This window comes from Lissotriton vulgaris, unplaced genomic scaffold (assembly GCF_964263255.1).
Source record: "Lissotriton vulgaris unplaced genomic scaffold, aLisVul1.2 SCAFFOLD_1857, whole genome shotgun sequence".
Taxonomy (NCBI): Eukaryota; Metazoa; Chordata; class Amphibia; order Caudata; family Salamandridae; genus Lissotriton; species Lissotriton vulgaris.
The window spans coordinates 398,021-408,155 of NW_028253705.1; positions in this window are offsets into that span (position 1 = coordinate 398,021).

A 10,135-nucleotide genomic window follows, 5' to 3' on the forward strand; every position below is an offset into this window, starting at 1 on the left:
TTGGTTGACCTGAACTTTGGATTTTCCGCTTTCTCGCGTCCCCAAGTAACCTTTTGACCGCTAGTGACTACTTAGCACTATTTTTGCAGTTATTCTTTGAAAATCTATTTCTTGACTGCTACTGATTGAATTATTATAATTTTGGTCTTGTTTTACTCAGATAAATATTCTCTATTTTACTAAACCTGCGTGAAATGTTTGTAGTGTTTTCATTGTGTTACTGTGTGTGTGTTGCACATATACTTTACACATTTCCTCTTAATTTAATTCTGTCTGCTCTGTGCCAACCTGTCAGATTGTGAGCACAGGTTAATTTAAAGTGTGTATTTAAAGTCCTGACTTGGATTGTGGTCCCAACGTGGACATGGTGCAAAGCTCTGTTAACTTGAGGCTCCATTTCAAAATCAATCAATCAATCAATCAATCATAGCATTTAAAAAGCACACTACAAAACCGTGAGGGTCTCAAGGCACGGGGGGGAGGTGGAGCTGCTATAACAGGGGCATTGCACCGCTGAATATTCAGAAATAGTATGAAGCCATATAGGCTTGCTCCATCAACGAGTGGACGTGTGCACTGTTGAATACCCCGTATTCAGGCTGGATAAGCATTGCAGGAAAAAGGATACCTCAACTTGCTGTACAGAGGCAAAATAGTGTTCGGCGCCCCAACAGCAACCGCAACACTAGAGCATATATGGCGTAAATTAAACAAAGAAATGGGATGGGACATACGGCTCACATCGAAGACCCCTCTTCGGTTGGGCACCAAAGCTGGCCTGATGTCGAGGTTACCGGGATTTGGGCCATGAGACACCATTGGAGTATCTTCACTAGACGAAGTTTGGGACGCCAAGGGCACTGTTCCATTCAACCACCCTCCCAAATGTTTAAATACCTCTAGTTGAGGCATGCACTGCTGGCAGTAGTACTACCAGAGGAAGAGACCATGGAGTGCTCTGCCCTTTAACGCAGATTATTGGAGGGACAGTTGACCACAACTGCAATTTTCCTCACATGCAACATATTACTGAGAAACACACAGAAAGAATTGGAGCACCTGATGGTGAGCTGGCAAACAGACGTGGGTGACACAGACGATGACCACTGGAGGTAGGGTTTACATTTCCCTAGCGAGGTGGCGATAAAAGACAGGTACGGACTGATTCAACAAAAAATACGGCATAGGGTATATTAGACAAGATCCCTCCTCTACAGGGTAAGGAAAACCAGTGACGACAACTGCCAACACCAAGTGACGACAATGTGGACCACACAATATGGGACTGTCCCAACTTCACAACTTTTGGAAGGGGGTTAAATTATGATTAGAGGACTCTACAGAAAGGCAGATGGACACACAAGCATCTTTAGTACTGCTGGAGAGATGGAGAGATTCAGATACAACCACCTATATGAGACTCATTAATCTGGGTTTCCTACTTGCCAAATGAGAAATTGCAATAGACTGGGGTGATTGAGAAAGCGAAATGCATGTATGCTATGCTTAGGGTGACCAACCGTCCGTAAATTTCACGGACCGTCCATAAATTTGACCTCACATCCGTTATCCGTGAGGATCCCTTTTAATGACGCCTTTTGTCCGTAATTCTGGCCTGCAGGGAGCAGCCTGCTCCCCTGCCAGAAGCCTCAGCCCCCTGATGGGGCTGCCTCGCACTTTTCTGAGCACAAGAGCAGCCCCACCTGCCCATTGTCATTCTGTATGGGGTTGATGATTGCCACATACAGAATGCCAATGGGGCGGTCTGGGCTGTTGTGGTGGCCTCCTCCTGCCTCAGTGTACAGCAGGGCTTTCTGTAAGATAGACAAAAGGTAAAACGCTCATGCTGCAATGTGAGAATACAGTTAATATAAAAAAAGACTGTGAAACAAGTAAAAATCAATATTATATTGTTCTGTTCTGTTCAAAAAAACTATATTTCGGCCGAAGCGGCCTTAAAAGCACAAATTCATAAAAATTACATTAAGATATGCAGAGAAAGAGTATAGTTATAAAAACATTTCATAAAAACATTCATAGGAAATTAGGAGATAGGAGTTGGCCCCCCTGCTGGATCTAAACATGATAAGGTATCTTATATTTTTTCAGAAAAGTGATTGCACAATAGATTTCATAAAGTGCTTGGTGCATAGTGCAGTGATATAATAAATAAATATTCTAAATTTAAAAAGTTCCTGAGAAAAAAGAGAACAGAACCCTTCCATGTCTAGTAACACAACCCTTAATCACAGCAGGTTATACAGATTATGAGGTAACATTGTTCCTGTGTAGCCCATCTGCCTCCCTGACAAGTTTCAGGAGAGACATCCTAGTGTTCCGCATAGAGAGCAAAATTCCTGCTACAGAGAAGACAATCGGAATGCTTAAATCTGACTTCAATATCCGAAAGGCGTCCATATAATGTCTACTACCTATATTCCTACAGATCGGTGCTAGCCACCTGTTCCTGACTTTTTGGTAACCAGTACAAGCAAAGAAAACGTGTAACACCGTTTCCACAGGAGAATCACATGTGGAGCAGTGAGTCATGGTCTGATTTTTCCATTTGGCTGTAAAACATTTAAGCCGTAGGACCCCATACCTAAATTGTAGAAAGAGCTTTCTTGCCTTCACAGGAGTAAATAAATCAAGAACTGCCTCATGACAGGATTTCTCTTTTATTTCTAAGAAAGCTAAAGTGAGCTTACCAGTATTGGGGCTGGAGCTAAGTTGTGCCATTCTAAAATCCTCATATTAAGTCTTCAGCTCTTTCCTTGACAATTCGAAACAGGCTTGGGCAGGTTCAAGCCACCAGTCACCCAACCCCATGTTGATTAAGGTGTGTTTGATGTATGCAAACCAAGGGATTTTTGCGGCACCCGGTAGCAATATAACTTCCCTTAGTTCCTCTCTATACACTATGAGTTCTGGGGTGGTCCACATACGTCGCCAGAACATTAGCGGTTTCAGACCTAATAAATCTGTAATTGCCACCACTCCTGCATCCAAGCGCAGCGGGACCAATGGGGTGCTTATGGGTAACCTAAATAGTTGTCTAAGGTATTGGTTTTCCACCTTAACCAAGGACTCAGATTTTGAGTGGCCCCATAACTCGGCACCGTATATTGCTCCGCCTCGTGCTTGCATCTTATATATTTCTAGCGCTGGGCTAACCGCTCTCTTATCAGACCTACTGTAAACATTCATAATTCCCCCTGTAGATTGAGCTAGTTTTAATGTTGACTTTTTAATATGGGCCCCCCAATCCATGTCATCAGTTATAGTGATGCCTTAGTATATAAATGATACGACTCTCTCCAAAGGTTTGCCGTTTAGAACAGGGTTTGGGCGTGTACTTCTAGGACTATTAAAAGCCATGAATTTTGTTTTCTGGAGGTTTATTTCTAAACCGCTATCCTTACAGAAAAGTTCGAATCTGTCTAAAACCCTTTGGACCCCCATTGGTGATTTTGAAATCAACAGAGTATCGTCGGCAAACATTTCAAAAGGGGGTGGGGTCGCACACCACTCACTCACCAGCGGGATCGCCCCTAAGGACTATGGTCAGTGTAGTTTAGTATTCCGCGATGTATCTTTCTTCGCCATCCCTGGACACGTGTTTCGGGGTATTTACCCCTCATCAGCAGGGAATAGGCCATCTTCTTATCTTCTGGGGTTGCCGGTGGCTGCCAAATATTGCCAGGTCTAGTACTACAATGACCAGAGTCCTTAGGGGCAACTTCCGCCGGTGTATGAGTAGTGTGCGACCCCACCCCCCTTTTTTGTAACTTAAAGCTCCCTTGAGCAGCGGGCTGACGAGCCTGGGATCCCGCACCTACGCGCCGGAGTGGTACTATACCTGGCAGATATTGGCAGCCATCGGCGACCCCAGAACACTGCCTATCCCTGCTGACGAGGGTTGAAAACCCGAAACACGTGTCCAGGGATGGCGAAGACAGCGAAGATAGCAAGATCGAAAGATGATGCATCGCGAACACTCTACTACAATGACCAGAGTCCTTAGGGGCAACTTCCGCCGGTGTGTGAGTAGTGTGCGACCCCACCCCCCTTTTTTGTAACTTAAAGCTCCCTTGAGCAGCGGGCTGACGAGCCTGGGATCCCGCACCTACGCGCCGGAGTGGTACTATACCTGGCAGATATTGGCAGCCATCGGCGACCCCAGAACACTGCCTATCCCTGCTGACGAGGGTTGAAAACCCGAAACACGTGTCCAGGGATGGCAAAGACAGCGAAGATAGCAAGATCGAAAGATGATGCATCGCTGCATCGCGAACACTCTACTACAATGACCAGAGTCCTTAGGGGCAACTTCCGCCGGTGTGTGAGTAGTGTGCGACCCCACCCCCCTTTTTTGTAACTTAAAGCTCCCTTGAGCAGCGGGCTGACGAGCCTGGGATCCCGCACCTACGCGCCGGAGTGGTACTATACCTGGCAGATATTGGCAGCCATCGGCGACCCCAGAACACTGCCTATCCCTGCTGACGAGGGTTGAAAACCCGAAACACGTGTCCAGGGATGGCGAAGACAGCGAAGATAGCAAGATCGAAAGATGATGCATCGCGAACACTCTACTACAATGACCAGAGTCCTTAGGGGCAACTTCCGCCGGTGTGTGAGTAGTGTGCGACCCCACCCCCCTTTTTTGTAACTTAAAGCTCCCTTGAGCAGCGGGCTGACGAGCCTGGGATCCCGCACCTACGCGCCAGAGTGGTACTATACCTGGCAGATGTTGGCAGCCATCGGCGACCCCAGAACACTGCCTATCCCTGCTGACGAGGGTTGAAAACTCGAAACACGTGTTCAGGGATGGCGAAGACAGCGAAGATAGCAAGATCGAAAGATGATGCATCGCGAACACTCTACTACAATGACCAGAGTCCTTAGGGGCAACTTCTGCCGGTGTGTGAGTAGTGTGCGACCCCACCCCCCTTTTTTGTAACTTAAAGCTCCCTTGAGCAGCGGGCTGACGAGCCTGGGATCCCGCACCTACGCGCCGGAGTGGTACTATACCTGGCAGATATTGGCAGCCATCGGCGACCCCAGAACACTGCCTATCCCTGCTGACGAGGGTTGAAAACCCGAAACACGTGTCCAGGGATGGCGAAGACAGCGAAGATAGCAAGATCGAAAGATGATGCATCGCGAACACTCTACTACAATGACCAGAGTCCTAGGGGCAACTTCCGCCGGTGTGTGAGTAGTGTGCGACCCCACCCCCCTTTTCGTCGGCAAACATCATTGCTGATATACGGCGGGAGGCTAATTTCGCGGCATCTAGGTCTTTTGCTGTTTGTAAGGCATTAATCAGCCCGTTAATATAGAGGCTAAAAAGCGTAGGAGCCAGGACACAGCCCTGTCGTACGCCACGTTTGACTGGTATGGGGGAGGTGAGTTTTCCCTCTCTGCCATGTCTTATTTGGGCAAAATTGTCTCGGTGAAGACGCCTGAGGAGTTCGACTAGATATGGCGGGACATCCATTGATCCAAGAACTAACCAAAGTTTTTCCTGCGGCACCAAATCGAATGCCGATCTTATGTCGACAAAAATTAGGTATAAGCTGCCCCCCTCTAGGCTAACAGTTTTCCAATATAGTAGCTGCAGTCTTAAGACTTGATCAAGGGTCGACAGCTTTTCCCTAAATCCAGCCTGAAGACAAGATAATACCTAATTTTCCCCCATCCAGGATTGTAGCCTGACTAACAATACTCTTGCAAAGATTCTTTGGGGTATGTTTATAAGGCTGATTGGCCTGTAGTTGGTTGGGAGGAGTGGGGAACCTTTTTTGAAAATGGGAATTATCTCAGCTCCCAACCCACTAGAGGGTATCTTCATACCACCCAATATGGCATTGAAGAGGAGACAAATGTACGGAGTTCATATAGATGCCTCACTCCTATATAAGTCCCCTGGAATCTTGTCCAAGCCTGGGGCTATATTCAACAAAGCCATGGTTGCTGCTTTTATATATCAAGCAACTAACAACCATTGACAAAGCCAATCGTCCTGGCTTGTTGTTGGTGTAACAATACTTGCTGTATTATATATCTGGATGCAATGACCGAAACAGCATACCACCATTCAGGAGGATCACTATGCTAAGAACCGATTTTTAGCCTTGGTGTTTTAAGTCATGCCCTTAACGCCCCCTTTGAAGAGACCCCCATTTTTGTACCCCACTTAAAGTCCTGGAAACACCACCATGTCACAGTCACCTCACTTCCTGGCAGTTTGCATCATGCATGACTCATGACTTCTAAGTTTTTAGGTTGCCTATGGGCAGGCGCATAGCAAATTCTCAACCACCTCATCCCTTGCTTTCGGAACTATAGCAAGCGTGAAGTTCTTGATCGGCCTCTTCTGTCTGTAACTCTGCAGACAAAGGCTCAGCTCATAATGTGAAAAGGTGGGTGATTAAATAAGTGAAGGATTGGGTGAATGGCTGGATGAATGAAAGTGTGAATGGATAAATAATGAAAATGAATGGATGGATGAGATAAAAAAAAAGGTAATTAGATGGATGTATGGGTGGAAGGGTGGATGAGTGAGTGAAAGGAAGGCTGGATGAGTGAAAGGATGGATGGATTGATGGATGAGTGAGTGAAAGGGTGAATGGATGGCTGGATGAGGGAATGAGTGGATGTAAGGATTGAGGAGTGAGTGAAAGTGGGTAGACAGACAAAAGGATGGATAGATGAGTGAAGAATATGTGAAAGGGTGGATGGATGAGAGAACGGATGGATGGATGAATGAAAGGATGGATGAGTTATAGGGTCAATGGATGGATTCATGAATGGATAAGTAGATGGGTGGGTTGAAGGATGGTTGGATGGATAAGTGAAAGGGAGATCGAGAGAGAAAGGGAGGATGAATGACTGAAAGTGTGAATAGGTGGAAGGACAAGTGACTGGGTGTATGGGTGAATGCACATGTAAATGCACATGAGGGACAGTCTATGTGACAACGAGGAGCACCATTGGAGGGTGGTGGCAAGGCCGGACTGGCCGGATTGAGTGTTTCCCTTGGAGGCTGGATAAGGGGGTGTGGTGGTTTAGTTACTCGGGTCTAGCACTGCAAAGTTCCTTGTATATCCAGAAGTTTTCAATCAACAATAAAAGCGGCCTCACTTATATTCAGGTGTGGTCACCATTGTCTGCTGACTAATGTACCAGCTGGAGCGAGAGCAAGTTTTGATAGCTAAGGTAGGAAGCTGTGGGCATACTGAAAAACCGTGAAGTGCACGATTGTCTCAACCTAATATAAACTTATCTTGACTTGTACTTAAGTGGTTATCTATTTACTTACTTAAATACTATTGTGCGACCTCCTCTGATGTGTTTGCAAAACTTACCTTTTGTCCCGAAGTTTTGTCCTGAATTTAGACCTCATGTCCTGAATTTTGACTCTTTGTCCTGAATTTTTACATTCACCGTCCTGAATTTGCACCCATGCCAGTGGGTCACTCTAGCTATGCTAGAGAAAAAAATATGTAAAAAATTAGACGCTGTCCCCAGAAATTCAGCCAAATATGGAACGGATGGACCGGAAATGGCTAAAATATTACACAATGGAATTGCCATATCCTGACAACCTTGCTTGGTATGTACAGACCAGCAAACTGAATAGTAGGGGCCCGGAGAACAGCGGCCACCGGACAACTGCCTACAACTACAGATGGTATGAAAAAAAACTATGCAAAAAAAGAGCTCATAGGTTTTTAGTTCGTTATTTTGCAGTAATTTGTGTTTTATTAATGTCATATGTATTTCAACGCATAGCAAGGGTTACTGAGATGTGTCTAGATGCAAAATAGCTATGAAATCTGCATGTACCTTTCAAAATGTATTATTGCTAATGGCACCAGTTATGGGTGAACTATATGTGAGTAAAATAAGCAAATTGCTCACTTTGTCGTGTTTGTGTATGTGAGTGCCGCAAAAGGGTTGTGGATCATGACATGTTCTTTGGCACTGTGACTGTTAAAACTCTAGGGCCAAACCCGAGTACAAGAAGATAACTTCTATCACTTGCCGAAGTGAAGTGTTTACAAAATAAGTTTATCCCCTTTTGTTAAACACAATTTTTTTTATATATCTGTCAACAATTTTTTTGACGTGAATAATCTCAAAATTCACATCTACAGTTGCTGTTGTTGGTTTTTAAAGTCGTCTCTGGAAACCGTTAGATCATTATCATTTTCGAATTTCCTGAAATCACTTACATTTTACCTAATCTAACTAGTCTGTGCAAATCTGCCGTTTGCGTGGGTTTATCGTGGAGAAAGTTAAACTGCCGTTGATACAAAATGTCAACTATGGTGTATGTGAGTCACAAATAAATGGGGACAATTATATATTTAAATAAACAATATTATAATTACAGAGCAGTCTATGAAATTATGGTTCTTTTAGATTCTAAATGTACTTCGCTGCTTGAAAATTCCTTCATTTGGGTAAACTTTACTCAAGAATATTGAAATTGTTGCAGTGAGACAACCAAATCACAAGATTTTCAACAGCTTCAGAGCAGACTTTGCAAAATATCTCAGACAGGCAGCCCAGGGTTAAAATGTCTGCCCGACCAGGACAATATTTATTCTTATTTAACATCAATGTGATGAACTGGAGAGAACTCCTCTCGCTCACTTTGTAATTCTCAAAGATGTGTCTTCCGCATCTATTAATAGGTCGATTAATACGAATCTTTTGCATATCATGCATTTTTGCTTTTCTGACACATTTCTCAAGGACTCACAATGAGAAGGTTGGTAGGATTGCTGGACTTGATGGGAGAATGTAGGAAGGTGGATATCTGACTATGGTTACCCCCAAACTTTTTGCCTGGTGTTTAGCTGGTTTTTGACATAGTTGGCCTGGGATCCTGCTATTCAGGGCCCCAAGCTGATTGCTCTCTCCTTAAAATGGACTCAATGTACCCTAGGTGCATAACATAATTGGAACTGAATCACCTTATTGGCCCCTGTAACAGTGTACCATAGGTGCCCAGGGCATAGGTGTAGCCAAGGCCTACCAGGGGTTGCAGCATGTATTGTGCCACCCCTTATTTATTTATTTTATTTATTTATGCAATTTTATATAGCGCGGACTTTACCCGAAGGCGTCAGAGCGCTTCACAATAGGAACAGCAATGATACAAACTGAGAACATTACACGAACAACAGATTGCAAAAACAAACGTTACGTTACATACGGTAAAGTGATAATTGTGAGCAAACAAAAATACATGAGGTAGTAAAAATTGTGATCAACCAAAAATACATGAGGTAGTAAAAAGTGCACAGGAGGAAAAAGTGACAAGTGTGCAGGCTACAAGAGAAAACAAAGTATAATTTGAGGTATAATACTGCAATATATACTAGACACTCAGGCACAAGAACAAACGTTACGTAGGCAAAGGTGGCACTTGTGCAAGTATCAAAGGTAAAAAACATGTGAGAGGAAGCAAACCGAGTGTTACAGGGGCAAAGTGGTGAGTGCAAGTTGCAAGAGGGTACCAAACCCAAGTACATGGATAATACTGCAATAAAAGGCAAACACTCTAACCACAAGAACACACTGGGAAGGCACTTCCATGGTCATGGAAAGTAGAAATTTTCAGTAGTGGGAGGTCTTCCTTCAGATAAAAGAGAGGACATGAGTTACTTTTGGAGGTGTCTCTGGAGGAGGAGAACTTTGAGGTCCCTTTTAAAGGCCTGGGAGGAGGCGGTGGTCCGAAGCTGAGGCGGGAATGAGTTCCAGATTCTCACTGCGTTGCCTGAAAAGGATTGGGCCATCGTTCTTTCCTTCTTGAAAGTGGGAGGTTCAAGCATAGATTCTCCGCATTGCGTGAAGGTCTAGAGCCTCCAGACAGTGGCCTGGCCTGGCCTCCATATGTGGCACAACTCGCTGATCACTCAGCTGGGGTAAGTTGGTGTACTCACCTCTTACTTAGATATAGTATCCCTATATCTAACCTTAAAACTGGACACATATGTTCCTATCAGCCACTCCTATGGAAGGCCTGATCAATCCTGGAGGCAGAGTGCTTGGAAATATGTGAGATGGTGCTCTAGCATGAGCTGAGCCTGTCTGCAGCTGTCGGGAACCACTCCCTTAG